The sequence below is a fragment of the Gouania willdenowi genome, chromosome 1 (assembly GCF_900634775.1).
Source record: "Gouania willdenowi chromosome 1, fGouWil2.1, whole genome shotgun sequence".
Classification (NCBI taxonomy): Eukaryota; Metazoa; Chordata; class Actinopteri; order Blenniiformes; family Gobiesocidae; genus Gouania; species Gouania willdenowi.
The window spans coordinates 10,413,223-10,437,767 of record NC_041044.1 but is presented as its reverse complement, the minus strand read 5'-3'; the positions used below and the strand labels follow the sequence as shown (position 1 = coordinate 10,437,767).

The 24,545-nt window shown below is 46.6% G+C and overlaps 1 protein-coding gene and 1 long non-coding RNA gene across 4 annotated transcripts in view; both read left to right on the top strand.

Annotated features, from left to right (window-relative positions):
• LOC114462582 (malate dehydrogenase, cytoplasmic-like) overlaps positions 1-24,545 on the top strand; it is a 174,569-nt gene that overhangs the window by 105,533 nt on the left and 44,491 nt on the right. The gene's annotated exons all lie outside the window — the stretch shown is intronic.
• LOC114462619 (uncharacterized) lies at positions 20,390-20,799 on the top strand. The gene is made up of 2 exons (XR_003673991.1): positions 20,390-20,619; positions 20,770-20,799. It is a non-coding gene; the product is annotated as an uncharacterized LOC114462619 (long non-coding RNA).

Here is a 24,545-nt window from a genome sequence, read left to right as displayed (position 1 = left end):
TAACTTCCGTTTAGTTATGGGCCTTGTGTGTGCGTGCGCGTGTGTGTGTGTTTCTGAGAGATGACAAAATCAGATCGAGCACATTTAAAACCACACGATTTCAGCAAAGTGACGGTAAAGACAGCTGTATCGCTGCACAGTTGTCAAGCCAAACGTGTCTAAAAGACACGCTGTAACTTGAATCTGTTTAAAGCCTCACTGGGCTCGTTGGGTTAGCCGGATGCTAACCGCTTAATAGCAAGCTTCTGCTGCTATGCTGAGGCTCTCGTTAGCCTGTTATTCGCGAGCTCGCCACGAGGGGCAGTCGCGTCTCAAAAAGGGACAGGAAGGCCTGTCTTTGTGTATGAGCGGTGGCTTGACACACTTGCTTCCGGTTTCCGGAGCTACACACATGTGTTCCAACCACAATGAGCTAACATGAGCTAATACAACGATAGCTTGTCCGTTTTAAGGAACGGAAGATTCAGACGACTTACTCTTTGTTTGCGTCGGTAGATACCAGAGTTTCAGAGCTCTTCGGGGTAGCAAAGTCCTAGTTTGCACTGTCTGCGTATCTTTTCCTTTTATACGGGATTTTCCCGGTTCTGGCAACTTACTGTTTACCTCTGACGTCACAGTCACTGACGGCGCAGTGATTAATTTTAACTTTTTCTTTTGGCGCGGCGGCCTTTCATAACATTAGCTCTTTAAACACAGAGACACGGCGGTCTTATTTATTCAGTTTCTAAGCATTAGCGCGGCGGCTTTGCTTAGAATACAACATTGGTCGGGGCTCGGCGGCTTCCGAACCAATCTGGCAACACGAGTGTTCAGTTTTTAGACCGGCTTTTGATTCCAATGATTATTCATTAACGCTGTGTTTATGGCTTCAGCTGGTCCCATCTGGAGGTGTCAGAAATTATGTTGGAAGATGAGATGAGTTATTATTAATGGGTTATATAACTGAGAATATTAATTATGATTATTAATATTACTTCAAATTTGCGGGGTGCCACTCCTTTTAACAGGAGAAATATGTCTAAGTTTTTAGACTAAACTCATCAATGTGAAACCAGGGAAAAGTGAATTCTACCAGACATCTACACCATCATCACAGCTTTAATGAATCAGAGGAATCAAATATTATGTTTAACCTTTTATTCAAAAGTCAACAATTAACACAGTCAAAATATCAATTGAAATGGGATAATTAAATCATGATAAAATGCATTTCTAGGCTAATAAAAGTGAGGATTATACGTAATAAAGTGAAATCACTAATCTAGAAGGATGCTAGTCTACTAAATATTGAATAAAAATGCAGGATACATATTCAATAATAAAATCATGAAATCAAAGAATAAAATAAAGAGAGCTCATAACAAAGAGAGGAGGACGGACAAGGGGGAGACGAACAAACATGAATGAGATGTACTGTGTGTGCAGCATGTTGTTAATGCGTGTAAGTTTGTAGTTATGGAAATATGTATGTGATCTATTGTGGATGAAGTTGCTGATGAAAGTTCATTCTTGTACCTTGGAGGTGAGGTCAGGCTGGACCTGGAGGTGCTGTTGAAGCAATGTAGCAGGACGTGCCACCGTTGGTTCTGTTTCGGTTCCACAGAATTTAGCCCCTTCAGCCGATCCGGGCGGTTAGGCCTTCGCAGCTGGCTTCGATAATGGCTCTTGGCTAACCACAACGGGTCGCGGGCCGGGCTTCCTTTCGGCTGTTACGCACGTCCCTCGGTGCCGGATTCGTCCGAACCAAGCAGCTGTTGTCTCAAAAATCTAACTGTTTCTACCATGAAATAAATGAAAGCTGGAACATGAGGGAACACGGGTGAGCCTGAACGCCCGCGTCCAAAAACTATAGTTTCTAGTCGCGCGTCCTTTTTTAAAGGACGTTTGGCGACGCCTTTTGGAGGAGGCGTCTGGGTGGATCCTTCTGTGATCATGTCGGTGATTGGTCAATGTTTCTGCTTTCAGCTTGTGGGTGTGTCTTGGGTGTGTGTAAGTGTAAGACAGAGACAGACGACAAGGGATGATTCTAAACATAGAAGAATGCCTAATAATTAATTCCACATATTTCAAAACATCTTTTCAACATCATATCCTGAAATATCATGTATTACGAAAGGGTTTGATACCAAACATGACTGGAAAATATCCTAGAATCACTTTAGGAATTAATTAATGCATTTTACCTGTAATTACTCATAGACATAAATATCAAAAATCATGTTATGCCTCCTCTTAACTATATGGTCGCAGTAAATACCTCAGACTAACTTTTGTGATGTTTTTCTGGTAATTCTAAGCACTTTTAAATGATAAACACTTTAAAATAGCATTCTGTTGGTTATTGCATTACATGAAACGAGTGCAGACCCATTTGCAATTTCACTTTCAGTAGAAATCATTCCAAAAATGTTTTCATTTGTAACTTTCAAACATAATACAATTTCTTTGTTCTCCTTTCCTCCCGTGGAGACATCTCAGTGAGGTGCCTGGACAGTGTTCTCCTGTGACATTTCACCACAGGGGGTCAGAGGGCATTGGGACCGTTCTTTGACTTTACAGCATCCCACAGTATCTGTTAAGGAAAGGAGGAAAGAGGGATGTTCTTCTTTCGATCGTAAATGCTGCAGGGAGGTGATAAACGGGGGAAAGTGTCCCTGGATTCTCCGGTCCTTTTGGTTTGGCAGGAAGGGGAGTCGTAAAAGACAGGTTCATCCTGAGTACTTCACATAGTTGGATCAGTCTTTACGGCTCCGGTATTGAGTTCAAAGACCACAAAGTGGGGTTAGTTCTGCATCTCAGAGTTACGGGGCAGTTGTGTTTACACAGTTCGTGATAACACAAAAACAGGCTCCTTGGTTAATTCTTGCTAGCAAAGGGGGAGGCTTTACGCTTGATGTGGTTTGTTTCCTACAGCATTCTCAAGGTTGTGACCCTGGTCAGAGTGGATGCGGGTAGGAACACCAAGCCTGGCAAACCACTCTGTGACCAGAAACTGCGCCACAGTGGAAGCGGAACTGCTCATATATATTTACTATATTTACATCCATCATGACAAGGACATTCTCTAAACCAACTGGTGTAGGCACCAGTAGAGTGAAGTCAATTACCACACTCTAATTTGGCTTTGAAGCTAAAAGGTGGCCCATGAATGAATGTGGTGCCATATTGCCGTCCTTGGCGAATTGACACAGTTCACAAGCCTGGCACCACTGGGCAACCTCGTGAGACATGCCAGGCCAAAAGCAACGAGAGCGCAACAGAGCCAAGGTCCGCTCTACCTCGCCATCAATCTGACATACTGACACATAAGTTACATAAAGTATCTCTCTGATTTCTTATAATTAATCCAGATCAAGCTTAATGATTTAACCATTCAGCATAGTTAGGTGTAATAATCTCAATAAATTAGTCTAATGGGACCAGCTTTGTCTTGTGAACACGTGAAATTTAATAAAAAAATATTGCGTTTCACAAGTTGGGACAAATGATTAGTGACATTACTATTTATGCTAACATTTATTTCACACAACGTGTGACATGTTTAGCTTTTATCCTTCCATACAAGTGTTAAATCTGACCATAAACAAATCGATGAATCTCTGTGGCTTTATGACAGTAAGACATGTTCTTTGTACTATTCCTTATATGGAGTGGTTAGCGTTAGCTCTTAGCCCAGTCTGTGTGTCGGTGGGTTAGCTTAGCATAGTTAGCTTTAGTTGAATTTCCAGTTCATAATTGTTGCTGCAGGTTCATCTCTGTACTCATGTTTGTGGAACTTTGGGTCGAGCTGCTCGAGAAACTTGAATCGATTCCCATTGTTGGATGGTTTTCTGGTCTGAACCAAGTAGCGGTTTGTGATGTTTAGCAGCACGGCAGTTTTAGGTAGTTGTGACGAGCACTTCACACACACAGACGGCGGTGTGTGCGAGGGGCGGTGGCAGTGCACACTGTGCAGACCTTCTGTGAACAGCGTTCTGCTCCAGAAAATAATAAGTTGTTGACGACAAACAGGAGCAGTTTTGGCCCATGGAACATGATTTTTTTTGGGGCATTCTTGGCTAAATTGAGGGACAAACGGCCGGTGGCCCTCGCTAATTTCCAACATGGGAATTTATCGTTTATATCGTGGAATGACATATTCTTACCGGTGAGAATGTTTTTGACGATAAATCATAAACGATAAAATATCGCACATTCCTAGTCGCCACAACGTTCAGATAGACACTACACCCCGCGAGTGTTTGGCCGGCCGATGTGTCGTCTGCTTTGAATATGATGCGTTCAATCAATCAATCAATCAATCTTTTATTTGTATAGCGCCAAATCATAACCAATGGTATCTCAAGACACTTTACAGTAGAGCAGTCTTAAGGACGGACTCTTCATTTTATGGATACACACATATGCATATATACGTATATACACATACATATGTATCCCACACCCAACATGAATTCATGATGCCGGCAAGGAAAACCTTCTGTTAAGCAGCAGGAACCTTGTGTGGATCCCATTCCTATGATGAACAGCCATCCACGTTATGCTGTGTTGGGTGTGTGCAGAGGAAAGGGTGGAGACAGAGTTGTTGAGACTCTGTAACTCCACACTGAGGATCCCACGGACCTGCAAGACAAAAGCCAGAAGGAATACAGGAGCAAACACACAAGGGAAGAAGCAGACATAGAGGGAGTGTTTGAGAGAGGAATGGGACCCTCTCCGGTCTCTCTCTAACCTAAATGACCTCTCTCTTAACGCCCTCTCCAACCTCTCTCCAACCGAGCATGCCAGACCCCCCCACCGGCAGTTTATGCCTATTGCATCTTAACTATGAGCTATGAGCTGGTTCCTAACTAAAAGCTTTACCAAAGAGGAATGTTTTGAGCCTAACCTTAAAGGTAGAGAGGGTGTCTGCCCCCCGAACCGTGGTTGGTAGATGGTTCCAGAGAAGTGGGGCCTGATAACTGAAAGCTCTTGCTCCTATACTACTTTTAGAGACAAATGGAACAACGAGTAGTCCAGCATTTTGAGAGCGTAGTGTTCTGGGTTGATTGTATGGCACTTCAGAGCTAAACCACAGAGCTTTCCTCTGACGTTTAATAGTTTTTTCCCTCAATGGGGCAATTGAGTCCAAGGTGGATTTTAGTAGACTAGCAGAGCTATCGACAAGCAGATCCAGTTTAGAGGGGTTATAATTAATATCATAGTTATTTATTGGATGGTGCACTGAGTTTAAGGCACCAGGAATGGCCTCTTTAAATTTAGCCACAGCACTATTGGACAGATTTCTACTCGTAACTATTTTATTGCACAGTGCGAGATCCTCTAGGATAATGTTAAAAGATATTAAAAAGTGATCTGATAGCTGAGGATTTTCAGGGTAGACTTTTAGTTCATTAATATCAAGGCCATATGTTAGAACAAGATCAAGAGTATGATTTAAACGATGAGTAGCTTCATTAATAGTTTTAAAAAAGCCAACTGAGTCTATTAGGGACATAAAGGCTGAGCTCAGGCTATCACTATCTTTGTCAACATGGATATTAAAATCTCCTACTATCAGTATTTTATCAGAACTGAGGACTAAGTTTGATATAAACTCAGAGAATTCTGATAGAAATTCAGAAAAGGGCCTGTAGGACGGTAAATTATCGCAAATAAGACTGGCTGGCAGGTTTTTGATTCGGTATGAGATAAATTTAGAACCAGGCATTCAAAGGAAGTGTAACTGGCCTTTGGTTTAGGATAGATTAGGAGCGAGGAATGATAAATAGCTGCTACACCACCTCCACGGCCTATGTCTCGTGGCATATGAGTATTTAAATGACTGGGAGGAGTGGCTTCATTTAAACTAACATATTCATCTTGATACAGCCATGTTTCAGTTAAACAGAATAAATCAAAGTTATTAACCCAATCATTGCTGGCCGGGGGGGAGGCTAAGCTAGAGCTAGCACGGTCCGCACCGGCTAGGTCCTGCTTGCTAGCTTCGGTTTTGGTATCAGGGGTGCGGAACCGCTTCTCCAGATTGTTGATCCTCGCCTCCATATCTAACAGTACGCTACACTTTATGCAACTACCATTGTCCCTAAAGGAGGACGAGGAGTAACTAAACATCTGACACACCGGGCAGGAGAGCGGAGGGGAGGAGAGAGAAGCCATAGGTGCTAAATTTAAGCTAAGCTAAGCTAAGCTAAGGACAAAAGGAAGTTTAAAGGAGATTACACTGCCTATAAGAGGCGAGATTGCTTTTTACTTAACCTTCGTACGTTTAACTGTACGGTAAAAAATTAAAACAAGTGTTTTCAAGGCTAAAATATCAATGACAACAAGTTTGATTAGCGTTAGCAGAACACAGTATAGTATAGTATAGTATATAGTATAGTATAGCGCTGCAAGCAGCGGTAGAGCGTAAACAGGAAATGATCGATACGTCACCACGTCAGCACGTCACCAGCCACAGCCACCAGTTCTCATTGTAAAACGTTCATGAAAGAAGTAAGTTTGGTTCACTGTGAGTATGTTTAAACAGTTGTTTATTGGTTGTGAACCTCACGAGTAGCCCACTGTTTCTGTTATCAGCGCTAATGCTAAGCTAACCGGCTGTGTCACTTCCGATCGGTCCGTTGTTCATTTATATCTGTTTTTCTGTCTTATTATTTACAGAATACCATCACAAATCATCAGTTATCTTGTACATCAGTGAACTAATGGATAGTTCCTCACTGTTTCCATGCTTTGGCATATAAAAGGCTAAGACTGAACTCTGTATCCTTGTTTCTCTCTGACCGGAGCAACTGTGTGGATGAGGTGTTCCAGCAATCATTATTGCACACTGTCACACACACAGGGAAAACAATAATTTCTTTAAATCTTTTACAATTCCTACAATTGAAACAGGTGTTGCAGCTGATTTAGATAATCCATTTACTGCGACTGAAATCAAGAACGCTGTGATGTCTATGCAAAGTGGAAAGATGGTTTTCCGTCAGAATTCTATAAGGTCTTTATTGATAACTTATCTCCCGTTATGCTTCTGAATCTGATGTTTTACCACTCACCCTACGTCAAGCAATAATTTCCTTTTATTTTAAAAAAAGATAAAGATCCATGTGTTTGCAGTAACTACCGTCCCATTTCTCTGCTGTGTGCGGATGTTAAAGTCTTGGCTAAAATACTGGCAAAACGTCTGGAGCTCATAATGTCTCCAATAATTAGCCCTGATCAGACGGGTTTCATAAAGGTTTCATTTGTGTGTGTGTGTGTGTGTGTCCACCAGCACACAAAATGTGAAATAAAATCATCCAGTTGTTTGTTTGTGTTCTGTGTAACTCTAACACAGAGAAAATTTCCCCGTTTCACACGTGAAATCGGGAATCAGCGTTGCCAGATCAGATGGACAATTTCCAGCCCAATCACTACTTAGAACAGCCCACTCGAACTCGAACCACGAATCTGGTGACTATCACCTTGAATGGACTTTTCCTGTAGTCTCTACATGAGATGATGACAGTAAAGCAACATAGCAGCTCTGGTAAGTGTTTGAATCAGCTGAAACAGCTGCACAATGCATACACTTCATAAAACAGTTTTTTTCTGACTCACAATCACAATATCCACTTAAATAGCTATGTGTTTTACTGTATTGTGCAGTTTTCTGGCTGAAAACAACAAGTGTGTGAATAGCAAAAAAAAGTCACTAGTGATCAACTGTTGTGTGGAGTCAAATGTGGAGTCTGTGTCTATAGACACGCCCACTCACACAGCCCGGTCAGAAAGTCACTTTTCAGGGGCTAAAACTCCAGAAAACAGACGGGTTTGGGAAAATATACCTCAAATGCTATGTTGTTGGGGTTCTTTGAACAAATTAAGATGGGTGAAAAATAGCATAATATGGGACCTTACATTTTGGTGGAATCCATCAGTTGGTCTGTTGCTGTTGCCCGCCTCAGCTGCAGCTGGGCTAAGCTGGTGAAAGTTAAAAGTCAACAAGTAAAATGTAGCTGAAGAAGGTTTGTCTCCCCATTTAACATAATCCTGTGTGACATGGGTGGGAGGGAATAAAAGGGGTTGGGGTTGACTGATGTAGGTTATACAGTAGGCTCGTGCCATAGGCATGGGTGTGTGGAAATGTGGGTTGGAGTGTACTGGTGATGACTGGCAAAGTTAATGTGCCATCTGTTATTGAGCCAATGTAATGTTTTAAGATAGGTTATATTTGGCAATTTTTTCAAGAACCTTTTTGTTTTGCTAATTCCAACTGGTTATTCAGTCACTTGGCCTATTGTTGGATTACTTTATTCTGGCACTTGCTTTCTGTGACTTGTTTAGGCCTACTTGGCCTGGCCTTCTTTTAATTGGCCTAATTATGCATTGGCATGTTTTCATGTGCAAGCTTTCAATAAATATGATCAGAATAATTTACAGTTTACACTTGTGTTATTTATAGGAAATGTGTTTTGTCTATTTTGTTGCATTTCTAATTTATAAATGTAGGCTACTTGCATAGATGGAACAATGTTACGTTTTTAGAGGGTAACTTGCTTTAGGCTCATTGTGAGGCTATTGTGGTGCCAATGCAATTTCTGTTTTAATGTGTAGGCCTTCATGAATAATTTCTAGCAGCATACCCATGTGTTGAGTCAGTGTTTGGTCTTTCAAGTCTCACTTGAAAAAATTTTGGCCCCCTGACCAATTTCACCCTGGCACCTCTGCTGTACAGCGTTTTAGCTTTGGGTGCACATTTATACAGTATCTTGGATCAAATTGTTATATTCCTCACCATTGACACACGTCCGTACAAATAACGATTATTCTCAATATTTTTCCTTAGGTCGCGGAACCTGGCATTGCCGCCCTTTTTCCCCACTTCTATTTGCAATAGCCATAGAGCTGCTGGTATCTCTATGGCTCTATCTTTGTTGAAGAGCTTTGGGCAGATATCCGATTATAAACTTAATTTTGATGAAAGTGAAACTCTCCCCATTAATCCTGTGGCAGTAGCCCACCCGTTGGCCAGTTTACCTTTTAAAGCTGCCTTGCAAAGTTTCAAAAACCTGGGAATTCATGTAACTAAGGAGTTTTCGAACCAAGCTTTTCAAAACCAACTTCAACCCTTTGCTCGAACAGCTTGCTCAAGATATACATTGCTGGTCCATGTTGCCTCTCTCTCTTACAGGAAGAATTAGTTGCATCAAAATGAATGTTCTGCCCAAATTTTTGCATCACTTTCAATGCATTCCGGTGTTTATTCTAAAAACCTTTTTTCAGTCACTTGATAGTTCTATTTCACAATTCCTATGGAACAAAAAAACTTCCAGAACGCGAAAGAACCTCCTACAAAAAAGCAAGGAACTTGGGGGCCAAGCTTTGCCAAATTTTTTGTACTATTATTGGTTCGTCAATATCCGCAAAATGTTATTTTGGTGTAATACTAATAACAAACCAAATTGGATGCTGATAGAGGAGGCCTTATGTGACTGCCTCTTTATTTTCCCTCCTTTGCCTTCCCTTAAAATCATTGTCTACATCATATTCTAGTAATCCATCCATCCATCCATCTTCTCCCGCTTAGCCGTTTCCGGGTCGCGGGGGCAGCATCCTCAGTAGGGAGGCCCAGACTTCCCTCTCCCCGGCCACTTCCTCCAGCTCTTCCGGGGGGACCCCGAGACGTTCCCAGGCCAGCCGAGAGACATAGTCTCTCCAGCGTGTCCTGGGTCTTCCCCGGGGCCTCCTTCCGGAGGGACGTGCCCTGAACGCCTCACTAGGGAGGCGTTCAGGGGGCATCCTAATTAGGTGCCCGAGCCACCTCATCTGGCTCTTCTCGATGCGGAGGAGCAGCGACTCTACTTTGAGCCCCTCCCGAATGACTGAGCTTCTCACCCTATCTCTAAGGGAGAGCCCAGCCACCCTACGGAGGAAACTCATTTCGGCCGCTTGTACCCGTGATCTTGTTCTTTCGGTCATGACCCAAAGTTCATGACCATAGGTGAGGGTTGGAACGTAGACCGACCTGTAAATAGAGAGCTTCGCTTTTTGGCTCAGCTCCCTCTTTACAATGACGGACTGGTGCAGACTCCGCATCACTGCAGACGCCGCACCAATCCGCCTGTCGATCTCTCGCTCCATCCTTCCCTCACTCGTGAACAAGACCCCGAGGTACTTAAACTCCTCCACCTGGGGCAGAACCTCATCTCCAACCCGGAGAAGGCACTCCACCTTTTTCCGGTCGAGAACCATGGACTCGGATTTGGAGGTGCTGATTCTCATTCCGGCCGCTTCACACTCGGCTGCGAACCGATCCAGTGAGAGTTGAAGGTCACGGTATGTTGGAGCCAACAGGACCACATCATCTGCAAAAAGCAGTGATGCAATACTGAGGCCCCCGAACCGGACCCCCTCAACGCCCTGACTGCGCCTAGAAATTCTGTCCATAAAAGTTATGAACAGAATCGGTGACAAAGGGCAGCCCTGGCGGAGTCCAACCCTCACCGGAAACGATTTCGACTTACTGCCGGCAATGCGGACCAGACTCTGACTCCGGTCATACAGGGAACGAACAGCTCCTATCAGGAGGTTCGATACCCCATACTCCCGGAGGACCCCCCACAGGAATCCCCGAGGGACACGGTCAAATGCCTTTTCCAGGTCCACAAAACACATGTGGACTGGTTGGGCGAATTCCCATGACCCCTCAAGGACCCTGCTGAGGGTGTAGAGCTGGTCCACAGTTCCACGGCCAGGACGAAAACCACATTGCTCCTCCTGAATCCGAGGTTCAACTATCCGGCGGACCCTCCTCTCCAGTACCCCTGAATAGACCTTACCGGGGAGGCTGAGAAGTGTGATCCCTCTATAATTGGAACACACCCTCCGGTCCCCCTTCTTAAAAAGGGGGACCACCACCCCTGTCTGCCAATCCAGAGGCACTGCCCCCGATGTCCACGCGATGTTGCAGAGTCGTGTCAGCCATGACAGCCCCACAACATCCAGGGCCTTGAGGAACTCCGGGCGGATCTCATCCACCCCTGGAGCCCTGCCACCGAGGAGCTTTTTAACCACCTCGGCAACCTCAGCCCCAGAGATAGGAGAGCCCACTCTCGGGTCCCTGGGCCCTGCTTCCTGATTGGAAGGCGTGTCGGTGGGATTGAGGAGGTCTTCGAAGTATTCCCCCCACCGATCCACAACGTCTCGAGTCGAAGTCAGCAGCGCACCATCCGCACCATACATAGTGTTGACGGTGCACTGCTTCCCCCTCCTGAGACGCCGGATAGTGGTCCAGAATCTCTTCGAAGCCGTCCGGAAGTCGTTCTCCATGGCCTCACCAAACTCCTCCCATGTCCGGGCTTTTGCCTCGGCGACCGCCGTGGCTGCACTTCGCTTGGCCCGTCGGTACCTGTCTGCTGCCTCCGGAGTCCCACAGGCCAAAAAGGCCCGGTAGGACTCCTTCTTCAGCTTGACGGCATCCCTCACCCCCGGTGTCCACCAACGGGTTCGGGTATTGCCGCCACGACAGGCACCGACTACCTTGCGACCACAGCACCGATCAGCCGCCTCAGCAACAGAGGCACGGAACATGGCCCACTCGGACTCAATGTCCCCCGTCTCCTCCGAGACATGGTTGAAGTTTTCCCGGAGGTGGGAGTTGAAGCTCCTTCTGACGGGAGACTCTGCCAGGCGTTCCCAGCAGACCCTCACTATACGTTTGGGTCTGCCAGGTCTAACCGGCATCCTCCCCCGCCATCGGAGCCAACTCACCACCAGGTGGTGATCAGTTGACAGCTCCGCCCCTCTCTTTACCCGAGTGTCCAAGACATGCGGCCGCAAGTCCGATGACACGACTACGAAGTCGATCATCGAACTGCGGCCTAGGGTGTCCTGGTGCCAAGTGCACATATGGACACCCTTATGCTTGAACATGGTGTTTGTTATGGACAATCTGTGACGAGCACAGAAGTCCAACAACAAGACACCGCTCGGGTTCCGATCAGGGGGGCCGTTCCTCCCAATCACGCCCCTCCAGGTCTCACTGTCGCTGCCAACGTGAGCGTTGAAGTCCCCCAGCAGAACGAGGGAATCCCCAGAAGGAGCACTCTCCAGTACTCCCTCTAAGGAATCCAAGAAGGGTGGATACTCCGAGCTGCTGTTTGGCCCATAGGCACAAACAACAGTCAGGATCCGTCCCCCCACCCGAAGGCGGAGGGAGGCTACCCTCTCGTCTACCGGGGTAAACTCCAACGTACAGGCACTAAGTCGGGGGGCAAGAAGTATAGCCACCCCGGCCCGGCGCCTCTCACCATTGGCGACTCCAGAGTAGAAGAGAGTCCAACCCCTATCGAGAAGGCTGGTTCCAGAGCCCTTGTTATGTGTCGAGGTGAGACCGACTATATCTAGTCCGAACTTCTCCACCTCGCACACAAGCTCAGGCTCCTTCCCCGCCAGAGAGGTGACATTCCACGTCCCTAACGCTAGTTTCTGTAGCCGGGGATCAGATCGCCAAGGCCCCCGCCCTGGACGACTGCCCGATCCACACTGCACCGGCCTTATATGATCCCTCCTGCGGGTGGTGGGCCTACGGGAGGGCGGGCCCACGTCGTCCTTTCGGGCTCTGCCCGGCCGGGGCCCGTGGGCAAAGCCCCGGCCACCAGGCGCTCGCACTCGAGCCCCAACCCCGGGCCTGGCTCCAAGGTGGGGCCCCGGTAGCGCCAATCCGGGCGACGTGAACTGCCTTTGTTTTTTATTATACATATATGGCTACTGAACCGCTCTTAGTCGGACCCGTCACCTGGGACCTGTTTGCCTTGGGAGACCCTACCAGGGGCATTAAGCCCCCGACAACATAGCTCCCAGGATCATTCGGGTACTCAAACCCCTCCACCACGTTAAGGTGGCGGTTCATGGTTCATATATTCTAGTAATGTCATAGTTAAAAACTACCTTAAAATTTGGACGCAAGTGAAGCGGCATATTGAGTTTCAGGGTATACCCCTTCATTCTCCATTTGATTTGAACCCTTTATTTTCTCCATCATTCATAGATGAAACATTAGCATTATGGAAGAGCCGTGGACTTTTTTCGGTGAAAGACTTATTTGTGGATGGTAGATTGGCCTCATTTGCTCAATTATCTTTAAATTTCAGATTGCCCAATGCACACTTTTTTAGGTACTTGCCGGTTAGAGTACTGGTAAGCATTTCCCTGGCTATGCCACTGTCCCTGAAAACACTATGATTGATGTTCTAATGGAAATGAACCCTTCTTTGAAGGGAGCAATATCTGAAATGTATAACTTTTTTCTTTCTATTTTTTCTGTAACATCGGATCACTTCTGTGCTGCCTGGTCCAAAGAACTCAACATAGAAACTAACGAGGATCAGTGGCAGTCTATTCTGAAGCGTATTCATTTCAAATCAATTTGCGCTAGGCATTGCATCCTCCAGTGAAAAGTGGTGCATAGGGTACACTGGTCTAGGAGCACACTGGCTCGGATTTTTCCTGGTACTGACTCTAACTGTGTGAAATACAAATTAGGTCCGGCTAATCTAATTCACGTTCCTAACCTGCCTTGCCTTGTCCACGTTTTGGGATTCAGTTTTTGATTCAATTTCAGTTGTTTTGTCCGTGAGAGTCCCACAGTCTCCCCTGACTGCTCTGTTTGGGATTCTTCCTGAAGGTTGCTCCTTGCCATCCCATTTTTCTGAATTTGTAGCTTTCCTTACACTCTTGGCCTTTAGAGCCATTTTGATGCGCTGGATAGACCCTCATCCATCCACTCTCACTGGATAAAAGATGCTCTTTATTTTATGAAACCGGAAAAAATAAAGCACTCTCTCAGAGGCTCGGACACTAAATTTTCTAAAGTTTGGTTACCTTTTATAGAACATGTCATATCTTTGACACTTGATGTAGCCCCATAACCCCCATATTTTGTATTTCTGTTCTTGTCTTTCCTTAATCAATGTAGGCCATTTTTCTAATCTCTGCTATACAATGTACCTACATACCTTTTTGTAATTGTTATAGTAGCGCATAATTGTGTGTTTTTTGTTGTTGTTTGTTTTGTTTTGTTTTTCTGTTTTGTTTGCTTTGCTTTACATGATATTGTTTATTTATTATTAATATTTTTTGTTATTTTAGGCTGACCCTTTTATATCTTATTATTTCCTGTTGTTTAATTTTTGGTCATTATGTTATTAGTGATTTCTGTCTGTGTGTTTTTCTATTTGAAAAATGGAAATAAATCATACATAAAAAAAACAAATAAATGAATAAAATAATAAAGAAATAAAGAACAATACTTAAGCTCAAAGTCTAATGAGGCCAACTCAGCCACCCAACGCTGCTCAACTGCCCCCTGTTTGGCAGATGAGAGGTGACTCAGGGGGTTTTTATCCGTATAGACCACAAACCTGTGGCCCAATAGATACTCCCTAAATTTCTCAGTCATTGCCCATTTCAGAACCAATAGTTCCAATTTCTAAGAGCTGGACATATTTTGCTCAGTTGGTTGAAGTCCCCTACTTGCATATGCATAAGGCCTGACCTTTCCATCTTGCTCCTGGGAAAGTACCACTCCTAAGCCTGCGTGACTAGCATCAACCTTCAAAATAAAGGGCAGGGTGAAGATTGCATAGGCCAGTACTGGAGCCAAATTAAGCTTGGCTTTGAGGGTGTCAGATCTGCTGACACTCCTCAGACCAGGGGCTCACAGCTGCCCTTTTCTTGGGCCGCTGTTTGCTCAGTTCATCCACACGATCAATAATGTAAAGGTGCGACCAGTTTGGCAAAGCCTTTAACAAACTGTCTATAGTAGCCGGCAATCCCCAAAAAGGAATGCAGTTCTGCAGCCGTTGATAGAATGGGCCAATTGGCAACTACATTGATCTTGCTGGGGTAGGTCGTCACTCCCTCGTCTGAAATCACATGCCCCAGGTAGCGCACCTCCTGCAGGAAAAAGTGGCACTTACTCAGTTTTGCCTTGAGCCCTTCCTTCTGCAGTCTCCTGAGCACCACGTCCAGCCTCTTCAGATGTTGTGTTACAGTGGATGAGAAAACAACAATATTATCTATCACTGCTGGTCCCCAAAGATGTGCTGCATCAATCTTTGGATGGCATTGCAGAGCCCAAAAGGCATGAGATTCCATTCATGAAGGCCAAAATGCTTGTAAAAAACGCTGTTTTATGCCAGTCGCTCTCCGTGACCGGGACTTGATTATATCTGCTGGCCAAATCCATAGTGTAGAACCAGCGGGAGGAAACGCGTCTTTCCGGGTCTTGAGATTAAGTTGACATTAGACCAAGCACAGACGAATACTGCCGCCCGTTTTTCAGACCAAAACATTGGGGGACACATGGACTGGTGCTCTCTTTGATTACCTGTGCTCTGAGGAGCTGGTGGATGTGTTATTTGACCAGCTCATAACTCAGATGGTGGGTTTCGGCAGTGGGCCGGGACACTATCCAGCAAGAGGATGTCATGAGTGATCAGGCTGATGCACCCCAGATCCTGTTAATGTGTGGAAAATACAGATGAGTACATCCTCGGTAATGAATGCACCTCTTTCTGTTCCCCCCTGGACAGTGGGGTTAGATCAACACCTGCTAGCGGATCTGTGGCTGGGGGAGCAACACTTTGGGAGGAGACCCTCGCCTCGTTTGACAGTACAGTAGTCCCTCGCTCTATCGCGGTTCACCTTTCGCGGCCTCGGTGTTTCGTGGATTTTTTTACAGTGCAATTTTGGATGCATTTATTTACAGCGCATGAACGCGCATTGTGTTCTGCATCCTGATTGGTTTCACTGCTTGTTGAAGCGAGGAGCTGCGCTCTTTGTTCTCCTCTTACAAACCACCAGTCAAAAAAGCCGGTGTGATTAGCAGCTAATGCTAACTTAGTTCAGTTCTACAGAGAGAACTTTTACCTGCTACTACCACCTCCTCGCTGATTATCCTCCACACCAAATCCTTCTTAGTCCGGTTCCGGTTATAAAGGCTGTGGTCATACAGCTCCAGGTGGTCACACACAGCTTCTACTCCATGGTTGAATGGGTGAACAGACCGGTGTCCGTGTTGACTGCCTGACTAACAAAGACTCTGAATGCGTTCAGCATCAATGTCTAATGGCTAGCAGTGTAACTCTGAAGTGCTGTTTGTTTGAAAACAGGTTTATGTTTTAAAATTTACGTAGGTTTGAACTTTGAGAGTGTTTAAACAAGAGAGAAATGTTAATTCCTGTCTGAGAAAAGTGTATAAAGTGTGTGGTGAAGGGTTTTACAGCCTTAAAACATGTATAATAATAGTAAAAAATAAAGCTGACTACTTCGCCTATTGCGGGTTATTTTTAGAACGTAACCCCCGCGATAAACGAGGGACTACTGTATTTCGATTAGTCCTGCCGGAAGACTCATTACATTTACACCATCCAGTATCCCAACAAGAGTACGACAATAAAGCAGTACATCATTGTCACTCATATTGACAACAGGAACATAAGCAGTGCCCCGAACCACCTGAACTAAAGCAGGAGATGACAAGAGCCCTGCCAGCAAGCCCCGCTCAAGTGGCTCGAACAACACAGTGTTTCCTGAACACTGCGCAGAACAAGTAGCCAGGACAATCCTCATTGAACCCCCAGGGATGCGGATCGCCCTTTTTCCTTGCACCTGATTGTGCCTGGATGTTTTGGGAGAGGCTGTAAAGGTGCATGGCACTTTTGAAACCAACAAGGTGGGAGACACCACCACAGTGGCTGTATCAAATAGAGCAGTGCTATACTACTCAAAAAGTTCCTGATAGCACCTACGGATCACATTCATCCCCAGAACACCCAGGGTGTCAGGCCCTCTTAGGCTGCAGGCTCTCTCTCACTGTGTGTGTGTGCTTAATTACAGGAGTGACTTCAGCTGTGCAGGAGCTGAGCTGCAGCTACAACCAATCACCACTCTCCACAGCTATAAGAACCGGTCGTCAGCTCCACCTCCTTGCCAGATCGTAGACTCAGTTTCCTCTAGCTCAGTCAGATCCTGCCTTCCCTCTACTCCTGAACCAGCCTGGGCTCAGCCACACGGACTACTCAGTGAACTACCTGTCTTGCCTGCTTCTTCATCAGCTCACCGACCTGCCCTGGATCCCCTGTTCTCTCCACGCACCAGCCTGCCTCTGTCAGCTCTCATCCGGACTCTTCACCTGCAAAACAACTGACTAATAAGTACTGGAAATAAAACATTGTCATTGCATTCGTCACCAGTCTCAGTCTCCGTCTCTGCAATTGGGTTCACTACTGGATACAAGCCTAACAGTACGATCTGGCCAGGAACATGAACCCAGCAGACATGGACCCTGACACAGTGGATTCTTCAACTATGAGAAAAGCCATTTCCTGCCAAGGCAGGCTTCTAGGACAGCATGAAGACCTTTTGAAAACCCTTACAGACAATAATCAGGCCATCCTCAATCAGATTAGTATCTTGACCAATCAAGTCACCTCGTTAACAGCCCAGCTCTCTCAGGCAGCATTCACTCAGCCTGCCCCTCCCCCACCTTCTCCAGCAGCTGCTCCTCCAGTGTCAGTCATGACTCCTGCGCTTCGTGAGCCTTATGTGCCGGCACCTGAGAAATATGATGGAGATCTGGGTTCCTGCACAGCATTTTTGACTCAATGTTCTTTAGTGTTTGAACAACAGCAACTCTCCTACGCAACTGATCGCTCTCGCATTGCATACCTAATAAATTCTTTAACCGGATCTGCTCGTGCCTGGGGATCTGCAGTGTGGGAGAGCCAGTCAGCCCTGTGTTTTTCTTATGACGCATTTGTGTTGGAGATGCAAAAGGTTTTCGACCACCCTGTTCGAGGTAAAGATGCTGCTAAACGTCTGCTCTCACTACGACAGGGATCTCGCAGCGTTGCTGAACTGGCCATTGATTTCCGGACTCTGGCAGCGGTGAGTGGGTGGAATGATGAGGCTCTGCAGGGGGCCTTTCAGAATGCTTTGACTGACTCTATTAAAGATGAACTTGTTTCCCGGGATGAACCTGAATCACTTGATCACCTGATTTCCCTAGCAATTAAAATAGACAACCGTCTCAGAGAGCGTCGCAGAGAGAAGGCGGTGAAGACTCCACCTACCACTACGGCTCCCCAGCACTTTCCGATTGAAGTCCTGGAACATCCCCGAACCCCCACGGCTAACCCTGAGCCCATGCAGTTAGGCAGAGCCCAACTGACATCAGAGGAGAGAGCCCGTCGAATTAATTCCAGGTCCTGCCTCTATTGTGGTCAATCAGGCCATTACATTTCCACCTGCCCAACTCGCCCGGTAAAAGGACCGGCTCACCAATAATGGGAGAGATATTGGTGAGCCGAGCAGACAGCTCCTCTCCCTGCCGCCTGCAGCTCCATTCCTCCCTCTGGTGGCAGTCCCAGTCGTTACCCCTCATGGCATTCGTTGACTCTGGAGCTGACGAGAGTTTTATTGACCGTTCAGTGGTACGACAGATGGCAATATCAACAAAGCCTTTGGATTCCCCAATTGATGCCAAAGCTCTCAATGGTAAACTCCTAGCACGGATCACTCACCAAACTATACCCGTTACACTCCGTCTGTCTGGGAATCATGAAGAAAAGATTCAACTCCACATCATTGACTGCCCTCAAACTCCTCTGGTCCTTGGAATCCCCTGGCTTCGACAACACAATCCCCAAATAGACTGGACTGCAGGTAAAATCATTTCCTGGAGCAATTTCTGTCATTCTCATTGTTTGCAATCTGCTCTTGTCCCTGCCTTCACTGTGCCACAGACTCAACCCGAGGCCCCTGACCTGTCCCTGGTCCCAGAGGAATATCATGACCTCGCCCCAGTTTTCAGTAAGCATCATGCCTTGTCCCTGCCGCCTCATCGCCCTTATGATTGCGCCATAGACCTTCAGCAAGGTGCTCCTCTTCCCAACAGCCGGCTCTACAACCTCTCCAGACCTGAAAATGAAGCCATGGAGAGGTACATTCAGGACTCCCTTGCGGCTGGAATTATTCGTCCCTCCTCCGCTCCGGTAGGCGCAGGTTTCTTTTTTGTTGGGAAGAAGGATGGGACCCTTAGGCCCTGCATTGACTTCAGAGGTCTCAACAACATAACAATTAAAAATAAATATCCATTGCCGTTAATAAATTCTGCATTTGTCCCTCTCCACGGAGCCACCATTTTCACAAAGCTGGATCTCCGCAACGCATATCATCTGGTTCGCATCCGAGAAGGAGACGAATGGAAGACAGCATTTAACACCCCACTTGGACACTTCGAGTACCTGGTAATGCCTTTTGGGCTAACAAATGCTCCTGCTGTTTTTCAGGCCCTAGTTAATGATGTCCTCCGAGACATGCTTAACAGGTTTGTTTTTGTGTACTTGGATGACATCTTGATTTTTTCCAAGACCCCCTCTGAGCATCAGCTACATGTGCGCATGGTCCTGCAACGTCTCCTGGAAAATAAGTTGTTTGTGAAATCTGAGAAATGTGAATTTCATGTCCCTAAGATCTCCTTTCTTGGTTATATTGTCGCCCAGGGAGAGATGCAAATGGACCCGGCCAAGGTGTCTGCCGTGACGGAGTGACCAGCACCCACCAACCGTAAGCAGCTGCAGCGCTTTTTGGGTTTTGCGAACTTTTACCGGAGGTTCATCCGGAATTATAGCAGCATCGCTGTTCCCCTCACGGCCCTCACCTCCACTTCGATCCCCTTCTGCTGGACCTCAGAGGCAGAAGCAGCATTCAAGGAGCTGAAGTGCCGTTTCACCTCCGCTCCCGTTCTGGTTCAGCCTGATTCAGACCGTCAATTCATTGTGGAGGTGGACGCTTCGGATACTGGGGTTGGAGCAGTGTTGTCTCAGAGAGCTGTGGCTGACAATAAGCTTCACCCCTGTGCCTTTTTCTCTCGCAGACTCTCCCCTGCAGAGAGAAACTACGACATCGGTAACAGGGAGCTACTGGCTGTCAAACTAGCGCTGGAGGAGTGGCGCCACTGGCTGGAGGGGGCGGAGCAACCATTTGTGGTATGGACTGATCACAAGAACCTTTCATACATCCAATCCGCTAAGCGTCTTAACTCCAGGCAAGCAAGGTGGGCTTTGTACTTTGGCAGGTTTAACTTTACATTAACCTATCGCCCAGGTTCCCGCAACACAAAACCAGACGCTCTGTCTCGCCAGTTCTCAGAAGAGCCAGTTTCAGACCCAGAACCCATCCTGTCTCCATCCCGTGTCATTGCAGCCGTTACCTGGGATATTGAGTCCTTGGTCAAACAGGCCCAGAACCAGCGGGCCGACCCAGGCAACTGTCCTACTAACTGTCTGTTTGTTCCTGATTCCGTCCGTTCTAAGGTTCTCCAGTGGGCTCACTCCTCCCGTCTTACCTGTCATCCTGGCATAAACCGGACCCTGGCTTTCCTGAGACGCCGTTTCTGGTGGCCCACCATGGAGGCAGACACCCGGTCATTCATCACCGCCTGTTCTGTTTGTGCACAAAACAAGACTTCCAATAAACCCAGCTCTGGTTTCCTTCGTCCCCTGCCTATCCCGGGCCGTCCTTGGTCACATATCGCTTTGGACTTCGTCACTGGTCTCCCCCCTTCTAACGGTAACACTGTTATCCTCACAATTATTGACCGTTTTTCTAAGGCTGCTCATTTTTTGGCCCTGCCAAAACTTCCCTCAGCTAGGGAGACTGCTGACCTTCTGGTTAATCATGTTTTTCGTGTGCATGGACTACCCTCTGACATCGTCTCAGACAGGGGACCCCAGTTTACCTCCCAGGTCTGGAAAGCCTTTTGTTCTGCCCTCGGAGCTACAACCAGCCTCTCATCTGGATACCACCCACAGACCAATGGCCAAGCTGAGAGGACAAATCAGGAGATGGAGACTGCGCTCCGTTGCATCACCTCCTCCAACCCATCCTCCTGGAGCTCTGTACTTCCTTGGGTTGAATATGCCCATAATACCCTCCCCAACGCCTCCTCTGGTATGTCCCCCTTTCTGTGTTCCCTTGGATATGAACCTCCCTTGTTCCCCTCACAGGAGCAAGAGTTAGCGGTTCCCTCCATCCAGACCCATATGCGGCGCTGCTTTAAGGTTTGGCGACAGGCCGGGACAGCTCTGCTTCATTCTTCCACTCAAATGCAGAAACAGGCCAATCGTCATCGGACCCCTGCACCCAACTACACTCCTGGACAGAGGGTATGGCTCAACTCAAAGAATCTCCCTCTCAAGGTTGAATCAAAAAAACTTTCTCCTCGGTTTATCGGTCCATTTGAAATCATGTCCATTGTCAACCCCTGTGCTGTTCGTCTCAAGCTCCCGGCTTCACTCCGTGTTCACCCCACCTTCCATGTCTCTCAAATCAAGCCTGTCTCCTCTAGCCCTCTTTGCCCCTCCGCTCCTCCCCCTCCTCCTCCCAGAATGGTGGACAACCAGGAGATCTTTACTGTTAAGCGGCTGCTGGGTGTGCGCCGTCGGGGCCGTGGCTTACAGTACTTGGTCGACTGGGAAGGATACGGTCCCGAGGAGCGCTGTTGGGTTCCTCGGCGCCAGATCATGGACTCTACTCTGGTTCGCGATTTCAATCGCCAACATCCTGACATGCTCAAGAGTGCGCCAGGTGGCGCCCTTAGAGGGGGGGGTACTGTCAGGCCCTCTTAGGCTGCAGGCTCTCTCTCACTGTGTGTGTGTGCTTAATTACAGGAGTGACTTCAGCTGTGCAGGAGCTGAGCTGCAGCTACAACCAATCACCACTCTCCACAGCTATAAGAACCGGTCGTCAGCTCCACCTCCTTGCCAGATCGTAGACTCAGTTTCCTCTAGCTCAGTCAGATCCTGCCTTCCCTCTACTCCTGAACCAGCCTGGGCTCAGCCACACGGACTACTCAGTGAACTACCTGTCTTGCCTGCTTCTTCATCAGCTCACCGACCTGCCCTGGATCCCCTGTTCTCTCCACGCACCAGCCTGCCTCTGTCAGCTCTCATCCGGACTCTTCACCTGCAAAACAACTGACTAATAAGTACTGGAAATAAAACATTGTCATTGCATTCGTCACCAGTCTCAGTCTCCGTCTCTGCAATTGGGTTCACTACTGGATACAAGCCTAACACAGGGCCTGAGAGGATTCATTACCGCAGGGAGGATCTTTAACTACTAAAACGCCACAATGTGAGATAGCTTTGCTATGGAGCTTTATTGTCCCTACTATCAAGAAACACTACCAGAAAAGGCCAGGGGATGATATAAGGCTAAGTAATCAGTGCTAGGTATATCTGAGTGTTCATACAAAGTCCCAGCCAACACTTGGATGAATAATCTAAAACATTGGCCCAATTTCTCCTACCCAGATCTTTACAATTACCTAATAAATGAACCCCCGCACGGGAAAAATGTGGTAAAATCCTCGTACGCCATTAATCACAGTGTACTTTATAACAGAGCTACAACAGATACAAATACAACATATTGCCATCTAGAATGAAAACTAAAGCCACCGAGATGCCCCTAAAATCCTCAATCCTCATTTGACATCTTAATTGTTCACTTACCGGTTATGAAATCTAGAGAGTACATGTAGGAGCGAGACGTTTTTGGAGACCAGTTTTTACTCATCCGTCCTATGAAGGAAAGCCAGCGTTTTCTTTTTTTGGTTTTTTTTATTTTGTGATGATATAAAAAATTATATCTGTATTATTTTTTACATTGGATGAACAGCCAAACACACAACAGTGAAACCTTTTCTGTTACAATGGGAGTCAATACGTTGTTTTACCCCCAAAAAAATATGGCGACTGGCGTTGCTAGGCAGAAACATCACAACTTACCTGGATGCCCAACTTCCCGAATGCTGCATGCCCCGATGAAGCCCGTTTCGTTTGCCGATGCCCGTGTGTCTGTGTGTCGGTGTGAATGTCTGCATGTTTATGCTTCCACTCTTTTCATTATACCCAAGTATTTTAAGGTTCCTATTAAATAAATAATCTCGAGCCCGGGCGGCCGTCTTCAACTATATTGTCACCAGCGCGTCATCGCAGCAACTGGCACATGTGCGGAACAACTGGAATTAACTTAAAGCGGAATTACAGTAAGTGTTTACAAGATCGAGGAATATATTCAATTTGGAATTATAATCAGAATAAACCAGCCATCTAATTTGGATTTTAGTTTAATTCAGAATTTACATCAGAAATTAAGTGTTACAAGTTTAAAGAGGATTTCACTTTTATTCTAAATTAAAGGGTGTTAGAGTAGATGAAGATAGTCTCGTGTTCAATACCTGAGATTGCATTCAGAGAGACAGAGTCAGAGGTTTTGCATTGGTGAATCAATCTATTAACTTGAACAGAAATTAATCAACAACAATATGAAATCAATAGGAAAATAGAAAAAAGTATTCATTCTAACACTAACGCTGTGGCCCAAAGGGTCAGCTCACACCCAGTGCCCCGAACATAGTTTTTCTCAGCATTTCTAGTCCATGTAGTTATTTCTTTTCTCCTCCCTTTAGCCTGGCTCATGCCTAGGTCATGTGTCTTATTTTGTTATGCTATGTAAGACATTTGTGATTGTCAGGATAAAAGACATGAGCTCATCAAGTGATAAAGACATATACACGCAGGAAGAAATTCATAAGTTTGCATCTAACAGTGTTATTTTAATTAGAAGATGGTTTACATGACTGAGCTTCTCACCCTATCTCTAAGGGAGAGCCCAGCCACCCTACGGAGGAAACTCATTTCGGCCGCTTGTACCCGTGATCTTGTTCTTTCCGTCATGACCCAAAGTTCATGACCATAGGTGAGTGTTGGAACGTAGACCGACCTGTAAATCGAGAGCTTCGCTTTTTGGCTCAGCTCCCTTTTTACAATGACGGACTGGTGCAGACTCCGCATCACTGCAGATGCCGCACCAATCCGCCTGTCGATCTCTCGCTCCATCCTTCCCTCACTCGTGAACAAGACCCCGAGGTACTTGAACTCCTCCACCTGGGCCAGAACCTCATCTCCAACCCGGAGAAGGCACTCCACCTTTTTCCGGTCGAGAACCATGGACTCGGATTTGGCGGTGCTGATTCTCATTCCGGCCGCTTCACACTCGGCTGCAAACCGATCCAGTGAGAGTTGAAGGTCACGGTATGTTGGAGCCAACAGGACCACATCATCTGCAAAAAGCAGTGATGCAATACTGAGGCCCCCGAACCGGACCCCCTCAACACCCTGACTGCGCCTAGAAATTCTGTCCATAAAAGTTATGAACAGAATCGGTGACAAAGGGCAGCCTTGGCGGAGTCCAACCCTCACCGGAAACGATTTCGACTTACTGCCGGCAATGCGGACCAGACTCTGACTCCGGTCATACAGGGAACGAACAGCTCCTATCAGGAGGTTCGATACCCCATACTCCCGGAGGACCCCCCACAGGAATCCCCGAGGGACACGGTCAAATGCCTTTTCCAGGTCCACAAAACACATGGACTGGTTGGGCAAATTCCCATGACCCCTCAAGGACCCTGCTGAGGGTGTAGAGCT